The sequence below is a fragment of the Panicum hallii genome, chromosome 7, assembly GCF_002211085.1.
Source record: "Panicum hallii strain FIL2 chromosome 7, PHallii_v3.1, whole genome shotgun sequence".
In the NCBI taxonomy this organism is placed as follows: Eukaryota; Viridiplantae; Streptophyta; class Magnoliopsida; order Poales; family Poaceae; genus Panicum; species Panicum hallii.
The window spans coordinates 2,180,966-2,208,046 of NC_038048.1; the positions used below are offsets into that span (position 1 = coordinate 2,180,966).

The 27,081-nt window shown below is 50.2% G+C and overlaps 1 pseudogene; it reads right to left on the bottom strand.

The window, feature by feature from the left end:
- The window catches only part of LOC112899453, a 50,592-nt pseudogene extending 27,337 nt beyond the window's left edge, over positions 1–23,255 (bottom strand).
- Between the last annotated feature and the right edge of the window lie 3,826 nt (positions 23,256–27,081).

Here is a 27,081-nt window from a genome sequence, read left to right on the forward strand (position 1 = left end):
TCCGATGAAGTCAGTGACGTCCAGGGACGTTATTCAGTTTGTCAAAGAGCACGTCATTCACAGATTCGGAATTCCACAGACTATTACAACGGATGGTGGCTCGGTTTTCATTTCAGAAGAATTCAAGAAGTTTGCTGCTGATATGGGAATCAAGCTGATTAGATCGTCTCCATATTATGCTCAGGCAAATGGACAGGCCGAAGCGTCCAACCAGAGTCTTATCAAGTTGATCAAAAGGAAGATTGATGAGTACCCTAGACGTTGGCACGAGGTCCTATCAGAACACTTTGGGCGTACCGCATATCATGTCACGGAGCGACAAAAAACTTCTCCTTATCACTTGGTCTACGGGCAGGAGGCCGTGTTGCCGTGGGAGGTTACGGCCGGATCAAGGCGTGTAGAATTCCAGAATGATTTGTCCGCTGAAGAGTATGCTACCCTGATGAGCGACAATGTGGAAGATCTCACGGAACTCAGGCTATGGTCACTAGAGAAGATCAAGGAAAATAAGGCTAAGGTGGCCCGCGCATATAATAAAAAGGTTAAGCCGAAGGAGTTTCAGGTGGGAGATTTGGTTTGGGAAGCAGTATTGCCATTGGGAACTAAAGACGCGGCTTATGGCAAATGGTCTCCAAATTGGCATGGGCCGTACAGGGTCGACCAGGTCCTACCAGGGAATGCGTACATGCTTGAAGAATTGGACGGCGTTAAATTCCCAGTAGCAGTCAACGGCCAACACCTTAAGAAATACTTCCCAAGTATGTGGGCTGATGAACAATGAAGCCGATGCGACCAGCAAGCTAAGTAGGGGGGCAAAGGCCGAGTCGACGAGGATCGGTGTCGGCATTATAGGAGACGAAGAAAGAACAACAAGTATCGATCGACCCGATCAGATTAGAACAGCCGATGCGGTGCCACCGGCTCTAGAATTGTGCTTATGGTAATCAGAAGTCACAGGTTACCAAACAGCCGATGTGCCACCATCGACTCTAGATTCGTTACATAAAAAACACCACAGGTTTACCACACAAACACAAGGTTTATCTCGGACAAGGCTGCAGAAGGAAGGCGTCGATAGCGGCGATAGCATCAAGACGGATGCGGTCAACCTCATCAAGTACTGCTTCGTCCTCTTCGTCCGCCCCCGGCACCACCTGTTTGTTCAAGCTGTTCAGCTGGGCCAAGTCCGTCTTCAGTTCAGTGGTTAGGATTTCTGCCTCCTGCTTGGAACCCGCGATGAGATTCTTCTCCTCTTGGATGCGCTGTTTGGTGGCCTGGACCCTAGCTTCAAGGTCTTCCAATTCTTTCTCCAAGAGGTGGAGCCGATGGGCGGAAGCAGATGTATCGATCTTGGCGTCGAGTGCGGCTTTCTTCTTGTTGATCGACTGACACATTTCGACGATAATGGTCCTCAGGAGCGATTGGGAACGCCGGGTCTCGATCCTGCGGCGAGCCTCTGCTACTTTCGCTTGAAAGGAAGAAAGGTACCCTGCTGGCAAAAGTTTGACCTGGAGGCTGACAGGGAGCTGGGAGCTAACCTCGTCGAGGATCTGCTTGATTGCACTAGAATCCTGGATCAAAGCAGAGATAGGGCCCGATAGAAGGTCCTTCACACGGAGAAGTTGATCGGCAGCGCTGGTTGGGCCTGAGGAAGAATCATCGGCCTCCAGTATGGTTGACCCAATCGTGGCAGGGTCAAACGCAAGGAGCTCTGAAAGATCCAGGTTCTGAAGGAGAAGAGAATGAGACAGGCGTTACGAAAAAAAAAAAAAAACCAAAATAGTTACAGAGAGAAAATGTACCTGTCTCGAGGAGGAAGCAGCGATGGCCAACGAAGGGGTGGTCGGCTCCCGGGAGGGTGTCCCTCCCGAGGAATGAGCGGTGGCGGCAGAGGCCGCATGGATTGCGCCTCCAGAGGGAGGAGCGACAGCCGATGGAGCAGCAGTCGGCTTTACAGAAGCAACAGCCGATGAAACGGCGATCGGCTCCGTTGGGCGTACCTCTCGTGTAGGGGAATCAGCAACAGCCGATGAAACGGCGATCGGCTCCGTTGGGCGTACCTCTCGTGCAGGGGAATCAGCGATAGCCGAGGCGGGGAAGGGCCCTTCCAGACAGGAGTCAATGACTTGCAGACCTAGCGAAGCAGTTGGGGCAGCAGCCGATGCAGAAGGGCCTTCCGAGTCTGTCACACCAGGATTGCAAAGGGTGATCAAGGCCCTGATGGGTACGTCCACGTCCTCTGGCGTCTCCACAGACGAACCTTTCTGACATGGAGGTTCCTCCCCGCTGGAGACTTCTACAACAGCAGGCTGCAGGAAAAAAGAGTGTCACTAAAAGGGGGATGAGCAAAACCCGATTGCGAAGCGGAAAGAGGGGCCGAACCTGGTCGACGACTGGAGGTGGTGGATTGGGAGAAGACGGCGCGGTTCCCTTCCGGACCTTTTTGACAAGGATCTTCCTCGTCTTAGCACAGACCCGGGGGGCAGCAGCCTCAGAAAGCCGTTTCCGCTTGGGGGTCAACTTGGCGGTGCCCAGCTAGATCTGCATTATACTCTTCGAGGGAGGGGGTGCGTTCCTGCCGAAAAGAACCACGGGAGCGACCGCCCGGAAGCAGAAAAGCGATCCATCCTCGTTTATTGGCTCTGGGCCATCTTCTTGCTGCAGCAGTAAGGTGGATTCAGGAGGGATCCAACGCAATTTAAAGAAAGAATGCTAGTCCAGAAAGGGGGTACCTCTCCATCGGGATGTCATATTCAGGGTCGATCTGTTGAAAGCATCGGACCCAGAGCCCCTCGGAAAACATGAGTTTTCCACATCGTCCACCATCCATCGAAGTCAACAGCCGAGGAGGTGAAGGCAAGGTTGGCAGGAACGAACAGGGGAAGGTCTGTGAACAGACTGTAGCACCTCTGGGCGGTTAGAGCGTCGGGGAGGTCCACCCTGCTGGATGTTAGCAGGTGGAGAAGGAAGTGGGGAGGCACCTGCGCAAGGCCAAATTGCCGGGCTGCTACGACCGGCTGGTAAAACTCATAACCGGGTTTAAGAATCCGGTTAGAGGTGCTCATGCCAACTGGGAGAAGGCAAGGCCGAACCATGATAGAATAAAGATGTCTGGTGTCAGCATCATCGGCAATATCAGCCAAACGGAAGGTAGCTGGGTTCTCAAAGAGCTCAGAGTCGGCATAAGGAAGGAAGTCTGGGTTATCAAGGCCTCGGTAGAAAATCTTGAACCAACGGGAAGCATCCGGGGGATTCAGTTTCCCGCCAGGGAGACTGTAGAGGGCCTGCCCAAAGCTAGTACATCTAATGTGTCTCCCACTCAGATCAGGGAAGGAATTACCGACCAAGGAAGGGAAATCAGGATCAGAATTGTGGAAGTAAAGACGAGCCCACAACTGAATGAACCACCATGGACCACCGGTTCTAATCTTCTTCTGGGTAAGGAGGCTGGAAGTCATCAGATGAAGATAACGGTAGAGTTCCCCTAGAAACAGTTTGCCGAGGCCAATGGGTTGACCTTTGGCCAGTTCATAAGCCAAGGAAAGATAGTTTTTGGTCGGGGCAAGGGAAGGACCACAGAAAAGGAAGTGTTCAAGCCATAAGTTCAGAAAGGCCGTATGCTCCTTTTCCGACACAGGGCCTTTGCTTTTCTGGTGTTGGCTCAGGTACGTGCTCCAGTTGGTGCATTCAGTTTTTGAAGATAATTTGTAAGGAACCACATTGAGGCTGTAAGCAGAAGGGCAGGCTGAAGATATGTTTAGGCCAGTAATCATCACAACATCTAACAGTGTTGGTGCTAATGGGCTATGTCCGAAGAGGAAACAATTCAAGGCATCAGACCAGAAATAGCCGATGGTCTTCAGAAGGTTTTCATCTTTCTCAAGAGGAGAGAGTGATAAAGACAGGGCATCGGCTATTCCAATTGATTCCCACAAGGGTTGGTAGGTGTTCGCTACCCTATTGTACCAAGCCATCCAGCCTTCAGGAGGGTTTGGCCAGGCGCGGAGGCTATCCGACCAGAATTCTAGGTCTACATTCTGGCTCACAAAGGGGATTCGGTTGGCCTCACACGAGATCAGATCTATGGGTTTTTCGTAAGAGCGAGGTCCAAGGCAAAAGGAATCGGGGGAGGAAGGATGTGGCAAGAAGATATCGGAAGCCTGAAAACCCCAAAAATCGCCGGGGGAAAAGTCATTTAACGGCGCAGTAAAAAATGTGCGGATGCTAGGTTAGATTAATGGGGGTCGGAGTTTACCTTCAGACCAAAGGCGGCGGCGGCGGTGCGCGAAGATCCCGCCATCGGGAGACGTGGATCGAAACCTTGGAGAATGAATCTAGGGTGGCGGCGCAAGATCGAGCGTGTGTCTCAAGGACTAGGGGAGATCTCGCGGCTAGGGTTTGCGAGCGAAAAGGGGATCGGAATCGGCCTGTAGAGGTTTGCGCTGGATTGACTGGCAGAAGGTAAAGTAAATTGAAGAGCGGTTTCAGATCCGGGGTGGTATACCTTAAAGCCGATGCGATGCCATCGGCTCTTGAATGAATTGTTGTGCATAATAAGAGGGATTAACACAAAGCAGATTGTATTCATGGCAAGTCAGCAAGAACAAAAGAGGAACTAGCTACTCCTGGAACCAACCTAACAGGGGTACTACAATCTACCACCAGTGCACATCAGAGGCTTTGCGGCGCTTGGACGGTGGAGCGATGCTGGCGCCGCTGCTGCTGCTACCGTCGTCGCCATCATCGTCAGCGTCGTTCCCATCGCTGCCACTAGTGAAGCCGTCATCATCGTCGGTTCCTCCGCGGCTGTCGGAAGTGTCGTCCGATGACCTGTCAAAGAGAAAGTTACCTGCCATCGGATCTTCTTCGGAGGAGAGGGAGTCGGATTCTTCCTCTGAGAAAGAAAGGTCTTCTCCCCAAAGGGCATCATCTTCCTCTTCCTCCAGCTCGGCTCCGAGGAGGAGAGCGAGATCCTCGCCGTCAGTCAGAGAGCCGTCATCTTCGGACTGATAATCAAAGTCCCACTCCACTGCGTCCCAATGCAGGGGAGCACGGACCTCATAAGCGGCGATTGGGTCATATTCTGGAGTGGGTTCTCGTGTTGTTCCGGACTCGTAGGAGATGACAGAGGAAGCAGAGGAAGAAGAGGCCATGGTGAAGGAAGGAGAGGGAGTCGACGATGGTTGTGAGGGAAAGTGGGTAAAGAAGGTGCTGGAAACAAATTTATAAAGCCAACGAGTGGATGAAATGAATCGGCACCGTAACGGTTCCCCAGGAGGTCGATGCAGAGTAGTCACGTCCATCGGGAGCCGAAAGGGCGCGGTCGTACGGATCGGAAGACGAAGGGTCAAGGCAGTAATGATTTCGGAATTTCTATTACCGAAACCAGGGGGGCATGTGTTATCACCGTATTTTGACCAGGTCAGAAGTGGGCCACGGAGCAAGATGGGCTTGGAAGGCGGTCGTGACAAAGCTTGCGAGTTGGGCCCGCGTGGAAGATGGAGGCCATAAGGCCGCGTAAATTAGGAGTAAGCAGTTAAGATTCGTGTCGTGTTAGGTTAGGGATTGGTTAAAGAGAACAAGTCTACGGACTATAAATATGTACCATGAATAAATGAGAAACAGAATCAATCATCATCAACTCTCGGCGTATCGCCTCCCCTGTTTAGGGTTCTTCATCGGGTAAGCGCCACGCGACCCCGATCACGTCTTGCGTGATCGGGGTAGCGTTACCCTTACTCGTTCGCTCATACGTTGCTCGTGCTGAAGCCTTGTAGATGGCGAGTAGCGTTATTTATCTTAGCATGCGTTGAGTAATCTTTTCTTTTGGTGCTTTCATTGTGCTTCATGCATTGTTCTCGCATGTTGATCATCGTACCCATTCGTCGGTATGATGGTTTTATCTTGTTTCGTAATTGTCAGTAGATCCAATCTGTTGTGGCTGGTTTCTATGTATTTAGAAGCTTGGTTCAATATGTGCACGATTAGGCCTTACAAACGAATTGAATGATCCGATAGTATGCTCTGTATCGGCTTGTGCTTGAATAGAGGTTGTTTGGGGAATCGGCTTTCCGTTATTCTCTTGCTTTCTGTTTGGATCGTTTTGTCGATGCTCTTGTGTATCTGTTAGGCTCAATTACGTGTAGGATGTTCCGATCGTGTAGTGAGGGCTTAGTTGTTGTGGATTGGATTAGATTGCATTTATGAAGCAAGTTTTATTTAAATATATACATACGTACCAGTTTCCATATTGCCTGTTCTAAAGATCCGATCCGGTATTGACGCAATCGGCTCTTCATAGCCGATGCCGGGGAGGAGGTAATGAGCCGATCACGGCTCGGATTGACCTATACACATGTCTGTGTATGCAGGAGTTTGACACGTCACACCTTCCTGATCGGGTGTAGGATCAGGTGGCACGCCTAGCGACTCTCAGCCAGGGCGCGCGCCAGATCACTGGGCCGTTGACCGAGGGACCGGGGCCCACCAGCCGTCCCGGAAGCCTCCCGGCTCCTCGTGTTGCCTGTCGCTGCCCGCCGGCGGGTTTTGACCGACAACAGGGTTTTAGAAGACTAACGCAAAAAGAACGGATCAAAACGGATCTAAAACGCGAAAACTACGGATAAAACAAGGCTGCAAGGACCTATACGCAATTAACTATAGACTTTAGGGGTTAGCAGCAAAGAATTGCAAGATACAGAAAATAATGCTTGCAAAATAGGAAAAGATTAGGGTTAGATCTAAAAAATTCCATGGTGGGGCTGGATTGAAAAGATGCAATAGATCCAGGGGGTTTTCTGCGAAATTTGCAAGACACAGGAATTTTCACGGTAATTACAGAATCGTCCAGGGACCAATCTGCAAAAAAAAGCTTGAAACAGGCAGCAATGGTGACCGGCGGGTACTGTAGCTCAAATTGCCGGCGATTTAGGGCACAAGAGGTCGCGGGAAGTGGGGGAAAAGAAAGAGGACGACGAGGGGATTCGATTCCATACCTCACTTACCACGGGGACGCATCGTAGAGATCGAATTTCGCGGAGAAAGATGGCACTGGCGGCTCTGTTCATGGGCGGCTGTTCTGTGCGGTTTCTGATCCTGCTTGTTGTGTCACCTGGGCATCAGGGGGCGGGGCAAGGGTGGTGCACAAGGGAAGGCAGGGCGCTCAGGTGACGCGCACGGGCACAGGAGCACGCAGGAGAGGGAGGGGGCAGCGCTGGGCGGTGGAAACAGGAGGGAGGCGCACAGGGGGCTGGGCAAGGCCGGTCCGCGGGGGGGGGGGGGGCTGCGGATGCAGGACTTGGGCATCAGGGGGCGACGTAGAGGCAGGTGCACGGCGTCCTGGTGGCCAGCGACAGGAGAGGGCGGCTGCAGCAGCAGGGACACGAGCACCAGGAGGACGCCCTGGGCGACGGCGCGTCTGGTGGTAGCTCTGGGCGATGCAGGAACACGAGGATGAAGACGCGCTGCAGGGGCACGGCGGTGGCTGCGCAGAGATGAGCGGAGGAGGATGCGTGGGGCAGCATGTGCTAGGGCAACGGCGCTGGAAACAGATTGCGAGCAGGAGATCATGCTGCGGCCTGAGGGTTTTGGCTCGCCCTTTATAGGGGTGCTGTGTGCGAGGAGTCCGAGTTCTCCACGTGCACGGGTTGGGCCTCAACAGAAAACGAAACGGGTTGGGCCTGAACAGAAAGCGAAAAGGGGAAAAGGAAATGACAGGTGGGGTCAAGGAGGCGTATCGGGATGGGACTCGTTCCTGAGTCCGCATTGCTCACGGAAAGTGAGATTAGGTTGATCAGCGGGTTCCACAATTTAGCGAGCAAAGAGAGGATAGAGGAGGTAATGGAAAAAGAAAATGAGATTGACCAAGTGAGTTCGGTTATGCGCCGAAACAGGTTCGGATGAGGGCCGAACGTGAAAATGAGCTGACTGTGCTGGTTGAACATGAACCATTTATTCGGGAGCGTGAAAAGAGAAAGAAGGGATCAGGCTGAGTCGTTGGGGCTGATGGTGATCAAACATCATCGGAAAAATACCGAAGACGAGCCACGAGACGTCGTTTTCAAGCATGACTTGATCGGGGGAAACGGTTAGAGGATCGTGAGCTTGACGGAACTTCTTAATGATTCGGAGAGGATAAGGTTAAAAGGATATACAACAAAGATACGGCTCGGTCCGACTGCGATGAAAATAAAAAATATAAATATTTTCTAGAACACATTTTCAAGTTTAAAATAAATCTAGAAAAGTCCAGATAAATATTTCAAACCAAGAAAAATATATCCGGAAGAATCCCAAAATTTTCCGAGGAAAACTCGGGAGTTAATTTGGGTCACGAGGATTCCAAATAAAATATTTGGGACTCATGAAAAAGAATTGTAGAGCTTTCCAAAAAAAATGGATCTAGCTCTTGGATAAATAGAATAATTGCCAGAAAAATCTTCAAAACTCTCGGAAAAATCCTATTGGTAGATGAACACATTGTAAAAGATAGTCACATCCTAAAATTGAATATTTTAGGGTGTGACACTCTCTGATCTACTCAAGGCAGAGGGTCGACTTGTGGCTCACCTCGAGCCTTTGCCCTTTCAAGAGGGCAGGCCATTGGCTACCGCGGCAGAGGGGTCAACTGAACTAGTCGACGGAAGCTCTCATGAGCTTTCCTCCCGCCAGGTGCTGATGGCCGAAGAAGGCGAGGACGATGGGGATTTTCCCATCATCAACTTCGAAGCGGTCTCTGAAGATGAGATCACGGCCAACACCGGCGACGAGAACGACGCCGATCGTGAGGCGCGGAGGGACAGGAACAGGGCCCGCACAATCCGGCGGAGGAGGGCCAACGAGCGTAGGTGATCTATGCATCGTGAGCTTGACCCTGAGTTCGCCGCCGTAAGCGAACGGGGTTTCAGGACTCCGGTGGCCAATATCGCCAGGGTGACGGCCATCCTCGAGCGCAGCCACGATCCGGAAGTGCGTCAAGCACTTCTCTACGCCCAGAGGGCTTGGATCCAGCTGGATCAACACAACCCGGCGTCCACCATCAGGGAGGAGCGCGTGGGTGAGAGTCAAAGTCAGGCTCACAGCCGAACGGCAGGCGGCCGTCCTCGACACCAGCTCAGCAACAACAACGCTCGCAGGAGTCAGGCCCCTGGCGGGAGGTAGCATCCACCGCAAGGGGGTCATCTGTGACAGGCCAATCATTGACCTTCTCCACAGGACCTGCGCTAGCACATCAATGAAGGTCGCGATGCGCGGACCGTGATCTCCTCCAGGCGCAAGGTCCGCGAAGAAGTCGAAACTGAAGGTACTGACTGTAGCGATCGATTCCCTACTTTTTCTGCTTGTTTCAGCAGCTACAAGTACCCAGAGGGCTTCAAACCGATCGGCATCACCAAGTACGATGGCAAGCAAGCTCCTCAGCAGTGGCTCTGTTGCTACTCCACGGCCATTGAGGTCGCAGGAGGTTCAAATATCACCAAAGTCGTCTACTTCTCGATGGCTTTGGACCCTGCGCCGTTTACTTGGTTGGAAAGCCTCAGTAGCAACTCAATCGACCCCTGGGAGCGCCTCAAGAAGGTCTTCATCGACAACTTCCAGGGAGCGATTGCTCGTGTAGGTACTCGTCACGATCTTGCTCAGTGTAAGCAGGAACGTAATGAGCTTCTGCGGTCCTACACACGTCGCTTCTTCGACGTTCGCGCCACCATCGCCAACATCTCGGAGGACGACATCATCGATTGTTTCTACAACAGCATCACCGACCTGGGCATCTACAGGGATTTCGGGCGAAACAGGCCGAAGACTGTTGTGGGCCTTCATGATATGATGCATGATTGGTCCGAACAGGAGGGGAAGATGCGGGAGCGGTTCCCGCGGCGTCAAGATAGCAATCTGCGGCGCCCAAACAACAATCGCAACGACAAAGGCCAGCGGGACTTTCCGGGTCCACCCCGGAAATGAAAGCCAGATGATGTCATCGCGGCTATCGATCGTCCTTCGCGGGGCAAGAAGTCGACGACGCAGGAGGAGTTCGAGAAGCTCCTGCAGAAAAAGTGCCCATGGCATCCGGGCGCCAATCACGCCGCCATTGACTGCTACCACCTTCGGAGGACGTTCAGCAACTCCGGTGGTGGAAAGAGAACAAGAAGCCTGCTGACAAAGAACCCGAGGATGATGATCAAGAGGACCACGGGCGCAACCCGAAGTTTCAAGACGCTTCGAAGGTTGTCAACGTCATCTTTGGGGGAGACGAGGATTTTGGTTCCAGGCGGGACCAGAAGCTGCTACACCGGGAGATTTTATCCATCGAGCCGGCGGTACCACGACCACTCCGTTGGTCGGAGGTCCCCATCTCGTTCTCTCGCGATGACCAGTGGACGAGCTTTTCGGAGCCCGGTAAGTTCCCCTTGGTCCTGGATCCTGTGGTTGCAGAGGTCAAGCTCACCAAGGTCCTCATCGATGGCGGGAGTGGGCTCAATCTCATCTTCGTCAGCACTCTGAAGAAAATGGGCTTGGATTTCAAGGACATGCTGGTTCCCAGCAAGTCCCCCTTTTACGGAATCGTACCAGGTAGCGCGACACAACCGCTTGGTACGCTGGTCCTCCCAGTCACCTTCGGCACACGGGAGAACTATCGTACCGAGTTCATTAAATTCGAAGTGTCTAACTTCAAATCTTCTTACCATGCCAAATTGGGTCATCCGGCACTCGCCAAGTTCATGGCAGTGCCGCATTACGTCTATCTGCTTCTTAAGATGTCAGGACTCAGTGGAGTACTCACCCTCCGTGGCGACTTAAAGAAGTCATATGACTGCAATCAGGAGGCGATCCAGTACGCTTCGACTACTCGCGTGCCAGATGCTTCGGGAGAAGTACTCGTGGCCGCGCAGCAGCTTTCCCAGTCCAGGCTGGAGATTCCCTCTAAGAAGGCCAGCAAGTCGAGCATCCAGTCGACTGATGATGTGGCCCTCAAGACGATCCAGCTTCAGGAGAGAGATTCATCTAAGACCGCTGTCATCGGTGCGGGCTTAGGTGACAAATAGGAACTCGCGCTCGTCAGCTTCCTTCGGGCTAACCGAGACATATTCGCATGGAAACCAGCGGATGTGCCAGGGGTGCCCAGGGAGTTGATCGAGCATGCTTTGAATGTACACCCGAAGGCTACGCCTAAAAAGCAACGCCTGCGAAGGTTTGCCCACCATAAGCGTGAGGCCATTAAACGGGAGATCGCTAAACTTCTCGCGGCTGGATTCATTAAAGAAGTAATCTATCCAGAGTGGGTAGCGAATCCCGTTCTTGTAAACAAAAAGAACAATGAATGGAGAATGTGTGTCGACAACACTGATCTCAACAAACACTGCCCAAAGGACCATTTTGGGCTGCCGCGCATTGACCAAGTTGTCGATTCGACGGCTGGTTGCGTCCTTCTCTGTTTTCTTGATTGTTACTCAGGTTATCATCAGATCGCGCTTAAGGAGGAGGACCAAATCAAGACTGCATTCATCACCCCGTACGGGACTTATGCCTACAAAACAATGTCCTTCGGGTTGAAGAATGCAGTAGCAACCTATCAGCGTGCGATCCAGATGTGTTTCGCGGATCAGCTGCACTGGAATGTTGAAGCTTATGTGTATGACGTCGTCATCAAGACCAGGGCGTCCAGCGACTTGATTGCAAATTTGGAGGAAACATTTAGCAGCCTGCGCAGATTTTGGTGGAAACTCAATCCCACCAAGTGCGTGTTTGGAGTACCTTCAGGGAAATTGCTCGGGTTCATCGTCAGCTACCGGGGTATCGAAGCCAACCCTGTAAAGATCACGGCCATCACTGATATGGAGGCTCCAGCCACAATCAAGTATGTGCAGAAGTTAACAGGTTGTATGGCGGCCCTGAACAGGTTCATCTCCCGACTCGGGGAGAGAGGACTACCTTTCTTCAAGCTCCTAAAATGCCAAGTTAAGTTTCAATGGACGGAGGAGGCCGAGTGGGCCTTACAGGATCTGAAACATCATCTTCAGTCACCTCCGATCCTTACAGCACCGTTGCCAGGGGAGGATCTACTACTTTACATCGCGGCAACAACTCATGTTGTCAGTAGTGCCATTGTAGTCGAGCGAAGCGAGGAAGGCCATGCGTTTGGCGTGCAGAGGCCTGTCTACTTCGTCAGCGAGGTCCTCTCCGAATCCAAGGTACGATATCCAGGTGTTCAAAAGCTCTTATACGCAATCTTAATCACATCAAGAAAGCTACACCATTACTTCGACGAGTACAAGATTACTGTGATCACGGATTTCCCGTTGGGGGACATTCTTCATAATCAAGATGCCACGGGGCGCATATCCAAATGGGCAGTGGAACTGGGGGCTTTGTCAAACGACTTCAAGCCACGCACTGCCATCAAGTCACAGGCTCTAGTCGACTTCATGGCTGAATGGAGGGAGAATCAAGTCCCAGCTCCAGTAGACAAGCCAGAGCACTGGACCATGTACTTTGATGGGTCCCTCAAGCTCGACGGCGGCGGCGCTGGTGTTCTGCTTATTTCTCTACGAGGTGAACAATTGAAATATGTCCTGCAGATCCTGTGGGCGGTATCCAACAATGAAGCCGAGTATGAAGCCTTACTTCACGGGCTTCATTTGGCGATATCACTAGGGATCAAGCGACTACTTGTATATGGCGATTCTCTTCTTGTTGTTCAACAGGTCAACAAGGAATGGGACTGCAACAAGGAGACGATGGATGCTTATGTACAGGAGGTGCGTAAGTTGGAAAGCAACTTCTCCGGCTTGGAGGTTCACCATGTATTGTGGGAGCACAATGTTGGCGCAGATATCCTGTCCAAACTGGGGTCCACGCATGCTCAGGTCCCACCGGGAGTCTTCGTCCAGGAGCTCAAGCAGCCGTCCATCAAGTCTTCTCCACAGGTAACCATCAACGCGGGTCCCCAACAACCCGATCGAGAGGTTATGGTGCTGGGGGAGGACTGGTGAGAGGCTTTTATCGACTTCATTCGAGATCAAAGGCTACCAGCGGGTATCGACGCTAAGAGCGTGGAGGCGGCGCGCGTCCTGTGAAGGAGCAAGGGTTTCGTCTTGGTCGACGGCAAGCTTTATCGGCGTGGCGCTCGGTCAGGAGTTTTCATGAAGTGCATCACCAAGGAAGATGGTTACGACATACTGCGGGAGATCCACGAGGGCGTCTGCGGAAACCATGCGGCTTCAAGAACGCTGGTGGGGAAAGCATACAGGGCCGGTTTCTGGTGGCCCACTGCAGTGACCGACGCGGAAGATCTCGTGCGCAGGTGCCAAAATTGTCAATTCTTCGGCAAACAAGCTCATGTTCCAGCCCATAGCCTCATCACTATACCGCCATCCTGGTCTTTTGCTTGTTGGAGCCTCGACATGATCGGGCCCTTCACCATGGCGCCTGGCGGTTTCACCCACGTTCTGGTGGCTATCAACAAGTTTACTAAGTGGATTGAGCACAAGCCGATAGCCAAGCTCACGCCAGATCGGGTCGTCGACTTCATCTCAGATATTTTGCATCGTTTCGGTTTTCCCAACACCATCATCACGGACTTGGGATCAAACTTCACGGCAAACTAGTTCTGGGAGTTTTGCGAGAATGCTTGTATCGAAGTTAAATATGTCTCGGTCGCACATCCAAGGGCCAACGGACAAGTCGAAAGGGCGAACGGCTTGATAATTGACGGCCTCAAGAAGAGACTTTATGATGAAAACAACAAGAAGGGAGGCAAATGGGTGCATGAGCTACCACATGTCGTCTGGGGGCTTCGGACTCAGCCGTCCAAAGCCACAGGACAAACACCTTTCTTTGTATACGGATCTAAAGCTATTTTACCAGCCGATATCATGTGGAAGTCTCCAAGGGTCGAAATGTACAACGAAGGTGAGGCGGACGAGGCGAGGCAGTTAGAGCTCGATTCTGTGGAAGAAGCTCGCTGCACCGCTCTTGTTCAGTCAGCCCGGTACCTGCCGGGGATTCGGCGATATCATGATCGCAACATCAGGGAGCGGTCATTCAGTGTTGGTGATTTGGTCTTGCGTCGCATTCAGGACGAATCTGGCCTACACAAGCTCAACTCAAGGTGGGAGGGCCCATTCGTTGTCAAACAAGTTACAAGGCCAGGGTTTTATCAGCTACAATATCCTGAGGGTCAGGATGTCCCGAACTCCTGGAACATTCAGACCTGCGTAAGTTCTACCCATAAGACGAGGCCCGGTGATAGCTGAATCCCCGGGGGCTTAGAAGAATTTTTTTTCCTCGAATCAATTTGGAGGCCATGAGCCGCAAAATTCGGGTTGTACATCCCCTCTTACGCACACAATGGCCATGGTCACGTGCGAACACTTATATAAATCGACTTCTTGTCGTGATTGTTGCGGGGGCTACGGCCACGTTCATACCCTTTTGACTTCAGTTTCTGACGGAACCCTCGGCTCTGTCTAACTCCTCTACATATCGATTTCCGCCGCGACCTTGGATGGTCGCACGCGACAGCAGTCGCATTTTTCCCAACATAATCGACCCGTTCGACTGGTTTATTCCCAGTTTGTTGGATGAGCTCGAGCAAAGAGATGCCTCGACTACATCCTGCGTGGTTGCACCTAGAGTAGTCTCGTCCCTGCCAAGAACACGGCATACTCGCGGCGACACCCGCGCTCGCTCCCAGCAAGTCCGATCCGTCCGTCCGGGTCCTATCTAACTTGTGGAGCGCGCTCCTACGAGGAGAAACCCCGACTACTTCCAGAATCGATGCACTCGTTGTAGTTTTGCCTTAAAGCCTGGCAATTGCGCGACGATGCTCGCGTTCTTTTCTAACAGTTTTAGACCCACGAGTTCGGGTTGTGGATAACTTGTTAGATAAGTTCCTGCATGGAGCTACGGCTATCTTCAGGGTCGTTGCACCCAGGGTTAGTGTCTACTACTTACGCCCTGTAGGCCTGGATACCAATTCAGCCTAGGTGCATGCACAAGTAGAGGCATCAAAAGAAACCATATATATACAAGGAAGCGACTACTTGTTTTCAGTACCCTAATCCTGTATTACACTTTGCACTATGCGTTCTGATACAGGTTGGGCCTCTAGGAGGTATCTATCGAATTGCTCCTCTGTGCAGTCCGCCGCCATGCCTTGAGCAAATATCTCCAACTTCGCGCTCGGCAGGAAGGACTTCACGATTGCGAGGGCATTGTTGACGCACGTGACAGGTGCCTCGGAGAGGAACTTCACCACTTTCTTTGGGGCCTCATGGAGACGCTCTAGCAGGGGCCGGGGGTTTGCTTTGCCTTCTTCTGGTGGATCCACCACGTCCACCAGCTCCCGGGTGGCCCCCCTGATGCTCTCGAGTTCTTCGCCCAGCGTCTTGATTCGCTGAAGGCTGTCGACGAACTGTTGCTCAGTGTCACCGATCACCTTCTGAAGCCTCTCGACGTCATCTGTACAGCGATAGAGCAGGTTCTTCACGTCAGTAAGTAGCTCTTCTTTACTGATTAAGATTCTCCTAAGCTCTGTGGTGAAAAGTTTTTCAGAAACCAGGTCGAGTCATACAGCGCAAGTACCCGAGGGAAGCAATGGTTTACCTTGGTGCACCTTCTTCTGCTCCTTGAGCTGCTCCTTATGCGCCTCGAGCTCCTTCTTCTGCTCCTCGAGTTGTTGCTGGAGCTTGGCGTTGACCTTCTCAAGATGTACATTTTTCGTCTTCTCGTCGTCAAGGCGCTTCCTCAGGGCAGCGAGTTCCTGACGGTCGCGGGCAAGGGTCTTCAATTCCTCTGCCTGCCTCCGGGAATGGGCGATCACACTCTGCATAAAAAGGGGAAAGCCAGATTAGCAACTCGATATAGCCACCGGCAGAAAATGCTCTTGGGTCTTACCATGGTAAAGTCATGCGCCTTCTTGAGGATATCTACATTGTTATCTGTCAGTAGCGGGTCATCTGCCAGGCCGATGGCGACGGCTTCCTGACTACCTGACCCGGCCAGCAGCAGCTCAGCGGGTCTCCCCGAGGCTCCCGTGACTTCTTCAGTAGGCAGCTGCTGCGCACCTGCAATCACAAATGTCCTCAGCATACAGCATGCAGATCCCGGTAGCTAGCCAGGGCGGTCAGATGCTCACCTGCACCATCCGTTGGAGCGGCGCTAGGGGCCTCGACCTGTTTCTCGCCACTGGCCCCGGCCTCGACTTGTTGGAGCTCGGGACGCGGCAAGTCGGGCAGTGTCGCGTCTGTCCCAGGGGCTGGCTCCACGGGCGCTGACCCTTCGGGGGCTGGGGCCTCGGGGGTTGACGCAGCGACGACTGGCCCAGCACTTGATGATTCCTCCCGGGTCGAGGACCCGGGGGCTGGGGTAGTCGAAGCTGGCGTCAGCTGGAGGTGTGCAGCACTAATAAAGTCGAGGTTAGTCAACACACAAGTCAAAAGATCAAAACATTTGCTGTGCAACAAGAGACAGACTTACAGTACAGATTTCTTCTTAATGGCTCTCTTCATCCGCACGGCCTGACGCGGCGTCTCCGTTGCTGGCGGCGGGGTTTCACCAGCTTGCGGCGCGGTCCCCGCCACGGTGATGGTGACAGCAACGGCGGCTGCCGGGCACGTCCTTTCTTCTTCGGGCTCGGCCCGGGCGGAGGACGCGGAAGGACTGCAGGTGGATGTTATAAGTACAACTCAGCATTAAGGTACCACATTACAACAAACCAGTAGGCTCTTACCCGGTGGATTCGAGTTCTTGCGCCTTGCGTTTGCGCACAGTCGATAGCCTTGCGACACTAGCGGCAAAGCGCCGGTCAACTCCACGCTTTGCTCGGAGGAGTTGTCCCGGCGCGCTTCTCCTTCGGCTCCTTCCCCCACCTGCGAGCTCACGCCCTCGGTGGACTCGCTGCTGCATTGAGCCGCAGCAAGTCGAGCTCTCTTGGCTTCAACGGTGGCAGTGGGAAGGAGGTGGTCTGGCCGGGGGATGTCGGGCCGCGGCGGGTAGCTGCGGTACAACTCTGTGTGTCCCTGCAGAGGGTTCTTCAGTTAGGTAACGGAGTAACAGAGGTTGTTTTCAACAAAAAGAAGTCGAATACTTACTGGTTTGGGCGAATTTCGTGCGGAGAATAATGTCGGCACGTATGGCACGGCGTCCACGTCCAGCAGCACCCGCTGAACTCGCTGGAGCGCGGCTTCGTCGGACAACTCCTCTGCGCACATGCGAGAGGGATCAGCGGGGCCGGTGTACTCGAATCCCAAGCGATGGCGCTGCTGGATTGGTTGGACACGGCGTTTGTAAAATGCAAACATGACGGAGGCACCGGTCACTCCCTTCTTCTTCTGTGCCTCTATGGTGTCCAGCAGCTCTTTGACCTGATCCATCTCCCCGCCGGAGGGTTCGAGATTCCACTCTCCCCTCACTACAGGTGGTCTGTTCGACTTCGTCGGGAGGTGGGGAGCATGGTTCTCGATGTAAAACCACTAGTTCTTCCATCCAGGAAGGTTGGAGGGGAATTTGTATGAGAGATATTTGTCGCCGGCCTGCTGACACAGTTGGATGCCGGCGCCCCCCACAATGGAAAGGTTCTTGGAGGTAGGCTATGGTTTGAGGCAGAAGAGGAAGCGGAAAAGATCCCAGTGGGGTTCGATTCCAAGAAAAGCCTCGCAGTAATAGATGAAAATTGCAATGTGGCAAATAGAATTGGGGTTGAGATGATGAAGCTCAAGCCCGTAGTAAAACAGAAGGCCTTGAAAGAAGGAACAAGAGGGGAGGGCCAATCCCCGTTCGGCAAAATGGAGAAATGTGACGATTTCGTCAACACTTTCCATGGGGAAAGGTTCACGGTACGAGGGGCGCCAGTTGACAAGGTTCTTCTCTTGCAGCAACCCCTCGGAAACTAGGTTTTTAAGATGATTGAGGGAGCACTTACTGTGTGTCCACTCCGCAGTCGAAGGCTGTGATTCTTTCTTCTTCCCCTCGATCTCTGCTTTCTTGGGCGCCATCTCCAATTTGCTGGCCACGAGATGCTCGGGGGCTGCGGGGAGAGGGGCAGGGCGGTTGGAAGGGGAGGATTTCTGTGGAGAGGTGGCGGCGGCGTTCGGCTTTGTTTGGGGATTTTGGCAGTTCTTGGCAAAAGGCAGATTGAAAGCACAGTTTTTTCCCACTGTCGCGGGGTTAAGTAACCAGCGGGGTGGGGGAAGTTACTGTTCTGAAGTCCAAGGGTCGTTTTTTGGAATATTCTGAAGATGAGAGGTCATTTGATGGACTGTTTGGATTAAATATTCGATTAATCATTTTTCAGGGCTAGTTAGCCTGAAAAAAGGGGTTTTTCGGGTTGATGATCTAGTTTCCATCATTTGTATCATCATTTTGGTAACTTTTCAAGTCATCATTTTTAACCTGCATGCCACGGTTTTTAGATCCTTATCTCCATATTTGTGGAATTTGGATTTAAGACTCGGGGGCTGCGGGGTATGTGGCATTGACTACTTATTTTTCAAATTTCTTTGACGGATAAGGAGGATTACAGACAAATGGGACCCTCAGCCTGATTCTCCGATTCAATCTAAGGCTCGGGGGCTACTCCATATGGAGTGCGATTTTTCAAATCGCACGCCATGATTAAAGATAAAAATTCGGGGCATGAGCACCTCATAGCTTCGATGCAGACAAGCAAGTACTCGAAGAAAGACTTCAAGGCGAAGCTTCAGAAGAAGTCGAAGACTGCTTCGAAAGTACTCAATAAGCCTGCAGTACTCAGCTACGAAGAGCTCGGGGGCTTGTCAGACCCGGGGCCACGAGGCTGGGTACATAGCGTAGTTTAAAGAGGTCTAAGAGATTAAGCCCGTCTTATCTCTTATTTATCTTGTTTATCTCTTATTTATCCCGTTTAAATAGAAGATAGAGCTAACCGATACGAAGGGGATCTACTCGAGATATGTTCTGGTATGATCCCTCAGCGGGTGTTGGTTAGCATCTTTGTAACTCTGGCCTCTCAGATATATAAGGGAGGTCAGGGACCCCACTCAAAACACGATCTCTAGGTCATTCTACATCAAAGGCAATACAAACCACCATACAGGACGTAGGGTGTTACGCATCTTGCGGCCCGAACCTGTCTAAGTTTTGTGTTCCTTGCACCTTCGAGTTCCTGATCTCAGCGTCTCCTCGCCCAGAACTTACCACCTTGGGTATATCCCTCGGTGGGCAGCCGGTTAAACACCGACATACACATATATGATATCTAGAAGGATGAACCTCATAAAGAAAGTTGGGTGCGGTGGGGAAGGGCTTGAGGACTCACTCATGGAAGAAGAAGTCGGGGTAGTCTTGACGCAAACGATCCTCACGTTCCCATGTGGCTTCATCTTCAGAGTGGTTGCTCCATTGAACTTTCACAAACTTCACCATACTTCGTTTCACCTTCCTTTCAACATGGTCAAGGATGGCAATAGGATGTTCTTCGTAGGTAAGACCCGCTTGAAGATTGAGTGTTTCAAGGTCGATGGCGTCGGTAGGAACATGAAGACATTTCTTAAATTGAGAGATATGGAACACATTGTGAACGGTGGAAAGTGATTGGGGAAGATCCAATTGATAAGCCACCATTCCAATCCTTTTAGTGACTAGGAAAGGTCCAACGAAACGAGGTGCCAATTTACCATTAACCCGGAAGCGACGAGTGCCCTTGAAAGGAGAGACCTTTAGATAGACATAATCACCAACCTTGAAATGGAGTTCACGGCGGCGACGATCGGCATATAACTTTTGACGGGATTGAGCAATGCGAAGATTTTTGTGAATGATCTTGACTTGGTCCTCGGCATCTTTTACCAAATCCGGGCCAAAGAAAGGCCTTTTCCTGGACTCGGACCAATTGATAGGCGTTTGACAACGCCGTCCATAAAGAGCTTCAAAAGGAGACATCTTGATACTTGCTTGATAGCTATTGTTATAAGAAAATTCCGCGAATGGCAAACAAGTGGCCCACTTCTTCTCATACACTAGAACACAAGCCCATAGCATATCTTCAAGGATTTGATTCACTCTCTCAGTTTGGCCATCGGTTTGAGGGTGGTAAGCAGTACTATAGGTAAGGTCGGTTCCCATGGCTTCATGAAGACTTCTCCAAAAGTGGGCAACAAATTGAGGACCACGATCGGAGACAATTGTTTTTGGAACACCATGAAGACATACAATGCAAGTAAGATATAACTCCGAATATTGCTTAGCTCGGTAGGTAGTCTTGACCAGTAGAAAGTGAGCCGATTTGGTTAAATGGTCAACGATTACCCAAATAGAATCGTACCCTTGAGTAGTCTTTGGTAACCCGGTGATAAAGTCCATCCCAATATTTTCCCACTTCCATGATGGAATAGGCAAAGGTCGAAGAGTACCGGCCGGTTTGAGATGCACGGCTTTAACCCTTTGGCAAACATCACACTCGGTGACATATCGAGCGATTTGCCACTTCATGCGAGTCCACCAAAACCTTTGCTTGAGATCTTGAAACATTTTTGTCCTACCCGGATGAATAGAGAATTTAGAGTTATGAGCTTCATCAAGAATTAAACGCCTCAAGTTGTGATCCTTAGTCACGACAATACGCTTCCCAAAGAATAGGACTCCTTGATCATCACAAGAAAAACATTGAGCTTTACCCTCCTTCATTAAGGTACGAATTCGAGCCATACCTTTGTTATTCTTTTGAGCTTCCTTAATTTGATCATAGAGATCGGACTTGATTATAAGAGCACCAAGATGACCCTCCATGACCATTCCCATTTCAAGTTTCCGGAATTCATCACAAAGAGTATGAAGAGGAGGCCCCATGGTCAAACAATTGCATTGGGCCTTTAGGCTTAGTGCATCGGCAATAACATTTTCCTTACCGGGATGAGAGTGAACTTCAAGATCATAATCTTTGGTTAATTCAAGCCATCTACGTTGCCTCATGTTGAGATCGGATTGGGTGAAGATATATTTAAGGCTCTTATGATCGGTGTAGATATTGCAATGATTACCAAGAAGATAGTGATGCCATATCTTTAGAGCATGGACAATGGCCGCAAGCTCCAAATCATGGGTTGGATAATTTTCTTCATGTCGCTTGAGTTGACGAGAGGCATAAGCCACCACTTGGCCTTCTTGCATAAGAACACAACCAAGACCGACGCGGGAGGCATCACAATAGACATCGAAGTTCTTGTGAATATTTGGTTGAGCTAGAACGGGAGCGGTAGTAAGACGATCTTTGAGAGTTTGAAAGGCTTCTTCACAAGCTTGGGACCATTCGAACTTGACCCCATTTTTCAATAATTCGGTCATAGGCTTGGCAATTTTTGAGAAATTTTCTATGAACCGGCGATAGTATCCCGCAAGTCCAAGAAAACTCCGTATATCGGTGGTATTTCGAGGTTGTTTCCCTTCAAGAACATCTTGCACCTTGCTAGGATCGACGGCGACGCCATCCTTGGAGAGAATGTGACCAAGAAAAGATACTTTCTCAAGCCAAAACTCGCACTTGCTAAACTTGGCATATAGACAATGCTTCCGGGGTTTTGTAACACAATATGGATGTGGTGAGCATGATCATCTCGAGTCTTCGAATAGATAAGAATATCATCAATAAAGATAACCACAAAGATATCAAGTTCCTCCATGAAGATACTATTCATCAAGTACATGAAATACGCCGGTGCATTGGTGAGGCCAAAGGACATGACGGTGTACTCATAGAGACCATATCTAGTAGAGAAAGCCATTTTTGGAATATCTTCTTGATGAATCTTAATTTGATGATAAACCAACCTTAGATCAATCTTGGAGAAATAGCAAGCTCCCGAAAGTTGGTGAAATAAGATATCAATTCGAGGGAGGGGGTACTTATTTTTGATGGTGACCTCATTCAACGGACGATAGTCAACGCATATCCGTAAACTATCATCCTTCTTCTTCACAAAGAGAGCCGGGCATCCCCAAGTAGAGGAGCTCGGACGAATGAAACCCTTATCCAAAAGGACCTTGAGTTGCTCTTTCAATTCTTTTAACTCATTAGGAGGCATACGGTAGGGACACTTGGAAACGGGAGCCGTCCCAGGCATTAATTCAATAACGAACTCCACCTCATGATCGGGAGGCATGCCCGGTAATTCTTCCGGAAAGACATCCGTATACTCGCAAACCACGGGAATATCTTCCAACGCCGTGGTTTCGGTACCCGTCAAGGCATAGAGACAAGCTTTCTTTGTGGCGAGAGAGAGAAGAACCCTATTCCCGGAGGGGTGCAAGAGATCGATGGTGCGTGGCCCACATTTGATAACCCCATCATGTTTTCCCAACCAATTCATTCCAATGATCACATCTAAGCCTAGCTTATCTAGGATGAGGAGATTTGCTCGAAAGGTGGCTCCCTCAATAAGAATTGGGACTTTATCTACAAAATGTTTAGAGATGATTTCCCCACCCGGTGATTCTATGTGGTATGGTTGTGGTAGGGTTTGCATTTGAAGTTTGCTATGCATCATGAACTTCTTGTTAATGAAGGAAAGGGTTGCTCCGGAATCGAAAAGAACAAGGGCGGGATGAGAGTTTATGAGAAGCGTACCCATGAGCACTTCGGCATCATCCGGAACCTCTTCCGCGGTGGTGTAGTTGAGATGGCCACGCTTAGGAGCTTGTGATGGCTTGGCTCCTTGGCGTGGGGCTTGCGGTGGAGGGTTATTAGGTCTTGGTGCATTGGAGGTACCGCCTTGCCTTGGAGACGGACAATACTTGGAGATGTGGCCCGTGCCACCACAATTGTAGCATGGACCCCTTGTGGCGCCGCTTGGGTTGTTCCAAAAGGCATTGGCCGGCCTTGGAGGTTGTCCTTGAGGTGGTTGAGGGTGGCGTACAATCCACATAGGGTGTGGTGGTTGCGCACCCAGCGCATGAGGTGGGGGAGGTTGAGGCCCCACACGTGGGCGAGAGGAGCTACCACCCGCCGAGGTAGGAGCGGGACGCTTATGCTTGGCCTCAAGTCTCTTCATCTTGTGCTCGGCGCGGATAGCAATGTTCACCAAGTCATTGAAGTCATCAAACTTGGTGGTAGAGAGCTTGTCTTGTAGTTCTTCCAAGAGGCCATCATAAAACCTCTCCCGCTTCTTAGCATCGGAGGACACTTCGTCGGGTGCATATTGAGAGAGAGCGTTGAAAGCATTGACATAAGCCATCACATCCCGGTGGCCTTGAGTGAGATTGAGGAATTCTTTCTTCTTGATGTCCATGATACCCTTGGGAATATGAAAAGAGCGAAAAGCCGTCCGGAATTCCTCCCATGTGAAACGGTGATTGGCGGGTTGAGAGGCCTTCCAATTCCGCCACCAAGCCCCCGGGACATCATGAAGTTGGTGAGCGGTGAATAAGACCTTCTCATGTTCTTCACATTGGATGAGATTGAGCTTCTCTTCAATGACATGAAGCCAAAAATCCACATCGAGTGGATCCTTGGTGCCACGGAAGATAGGTGGGTTGGTGCGGAAGAAATCCCCAAATTTGTTCACTTGAGGCTCCTCCCTAGTAGCTTGATTGCCAATGTTGCCCAAGTTGCCGATATGATTGACCAATTGCCCAAGGAGTTGAGTTTGTTGGGCAAGCACATCTGCGAGAGTGGGGTGGATGGGAGGGTCGGGAAGATTGTTGTTGTTCTTGTTGTTGTTGTTGTTGTTGTTACTCCCACCCGAACCGTTCCCGCGGTTCGCGCCGGTTCCCGAACGCAAATTCATCCTAGCAAGAATTTGAGATAAGTTAGCGACCGAGGAAGAAAAGTAATAATCTTAAGGAGAAATGATGGAATGATAAAGCGTAGATAATGATTTGACTTAAGATCGAAACTCGAAATATAACTTATCAAAGAAAATATATGAATGTGATGAGCGCAAAAGATTTGAACATCACCATTCGAGATTACTAGGGCAGATTTAGAGAGCAAGAAAGACGGAAAACGGTCACCCACATGCTTTATAATTATTATATGCGTATGCGTGCATGCATGCAACATATGAGTGCAATATGTCATTGCCTCGCGTCGTTACCACGCAATAATATAGGGCTCATAATTAACTCTTTAGGAAGCACGCATGGATGGTACACAATTAACTTGCATAAATAAACTACTAATAACACATCGAGGCATAACCATAACCATGAGACCAACTTGACTTTAGTTCACACGCATTCAATACCAACACAAAATGAGCGCGTCTTAACATCCTAGCGCTTAATTCCACCTTACAACCGCATTACCCCAAGTGCCACGACCCTCGTACTAGCACTTGGACTAATGGGCGACTTTCCCTCTCACTAGATGATAAACAAATCATGGGTCAAATGGCTACGGGAACCCCAAAAGATTCGCGCGGGTGGCGGGCACCATATGGAACCGGCGCACGGGCAACCCCATCGAAATGGGATTGTACGATCCCTGCGTCTCGGCCCAAGTACCCACCACATGCAGAAAGCGGTGTGACGGAGGCGCCTCCTCATGCGGCGTGTTCCGCGTCCAGTCGTCCATGATCCTCCTAGGCAGCTTCATCAACCGAAGGTAAGGTTCCACTTAGTATTGGAGGCGGATGAGAGGACTCCTTGTCTCCTCCAACTCCCATACCAAACTCCGGTGCGCCATCTCATAGGCGGAAACGGTGTCCGCCATGCACTTCTCCAAGGTGTACGGCCCATCCGGAGGCGAGACAACATGAGCAATGGGAGCCTCGGGTCCCCGCACCGGAAGGTAGGTGAATGGAGCCTCCCAAAGCTCGCGGTGCTCGTGGCAAAGACGGGCGATGGCTTCACGTGCCACCTCTTGAATGACCATCTGCACGGAGGTACCACAGGCGCGGAAGTTGTACTTCACGTCTCCCACCACCAACCTTGCCTCAAGGTGGACGCTCGCCATGTAGTCCACCAAACCAACACCATAGCCGCGAGCATAGACCTCGTACTCGGGCTGGAAGAAGTAGTGCGACCTCCTCAACATCTCATTGAGGATCGCCGGGAACCCAATCGTCTCCGGAGCGCGAGTCGCCATGATCAACGTGGCCATCTATCCAATAAGACATGAGAGATTAAGCATATTTAATTAACGGGTGAAGCATTAGAGAGAATAATAGCTCTAAGACAATGGGAGCAAGTTAGCAATCAATCCTTAAGTTCAAATTTTACAAGAAATAAATATTAATGCAAGTACAAAGGTACTCGCAAGACTTACGCGAATAAATAATAATCAAGGAGTATGCATATGAAGGCTCACAAAGAGGCTTTAGGGTTAAGTAATATTAGTTAAGCATGAGCTCCCTAACTCCACACCTAGCTTCCTAGCATTTTAATTAACTTGCCCAACCCACCTCAAGTTTTAGTTAATTAAATTAATCAATCACTGCATCAACAAGAGGTAACAAGTAACCAACCACATGACCAAAACTTCTACGAAGAATTCGTAGGATAAAGAGCTTGCTCATAACCGAGAGCGCGGCAATTCAAATTGATTCAATAACCTTGCAAGGGTATACATCTTTACCCACACGACACAAGGATCATGCGACTCACCCAACCGATCACGTTGGGCAAGAGGGTACTCGCATCAACCTTTCCCGATAAGTTATAACCGTTGAACATCACGCCTAACTTGCGTGGAGAGTTACCTAGGTCCACCGGGGACACCCCTAAGCCTCTCTACAAAGCCCTATGGCCACGCATCTAGGACCGTGCATCAACGATTAGAACTAGAGGGTAATCGGTTTATCCACCCCATGAATGGATATGTGGTAGTACGGTAAGTGCTCAATTTCCAAGGACATCCACGGACGGTCCTTAACCAATTTGAGCGGACTATGCCTCCGTGACTCCTTTCCCTAGGCCCTACCTTCCGCTCAAATCATGACATAACCATCTCACTAACCCCCTTTTTCCCAAACCTCCGACAATCAACGAATAAGCATGAATATACTAGGAGTAGTGTAGTGAACAAGGTAACCCTATACCAATGTATCTTGCAAGTTTAAAAGCCAACTCTAAACATGACTAAGCCTTTGTTAGATCATTTAGTTGCTACTACACATGACAAGGACATGAGAGCGAAAACAAGGAAGGTCATGACAAGTAAATAGGATCGACGATGCAATAATTAAACATATAGAATATACATATATACCCATTGAGATAACTAAGTCTAATCATGTTAAAAAGGGTCAAGGGATCATGCTTAGCTGCTTGCCTTGGTTCTCTTCTTGTTCCACCACACACTCGGCTCCCGGCTCGGTCTCAACGATCTCGGTGGGCTCAACGGGTGCGCCCTCCGGCGTCTCGGTCACTATAATGCATGAATGAGATGTATGCATTAGGATGATGCCAATGATATGAAAATGAGATGACATGCGATGACATGGCAATAGAAGAAAAATATCACTCCAAAGCGAAGGCAATACGACCATGGCACAACAAGCTCGATTACTAATTTTAATTCTAGGACCGAGGAGAAATTTGCTTAACAAGGCATCTAACAAGCATCAATCATGATTTAAATTGGGCACACAGGGGATCTCAAAATAAAATCTTGAGAGTTGAATTTGCATCAAAAACATCTTTGTGGAATTACTTATGCTATTTATAAATTTCAGCTGCTAGACTCAAGTTAAATCTTAAAAGGTACCCAAAGCATCTTTATAAATTCTTAAAGAATTACTGGAGGTAGAGGACATGATAATAAAAGTAACAGAAGTGGTTTTATTTTATCAATTTTCAATCAAAAGTTACACAATAAACAATTTTGCAGGCAGGATTTAAGTAAACACATTAAACCTCTAGCAAACAGCATGAAAACACTTGCACCAACTGTATCATCATCTAGTACTTTCAACAAGGATCCTAACAAAGCTTGGTTTAGCATTTTTGGATCATCACAAAATAAGTTAAGCATTTAACTAGGTTTAGAAAGAATAAATTATAACTAAGTGTACAGAGCTTTAACATGTCCAAACTTAATTTCTCTAAGTAGATCTATCATAGAGGAGTCAAACAAATCTAGTTTCACAATTTTTGGAGATCTACAAAAATTTC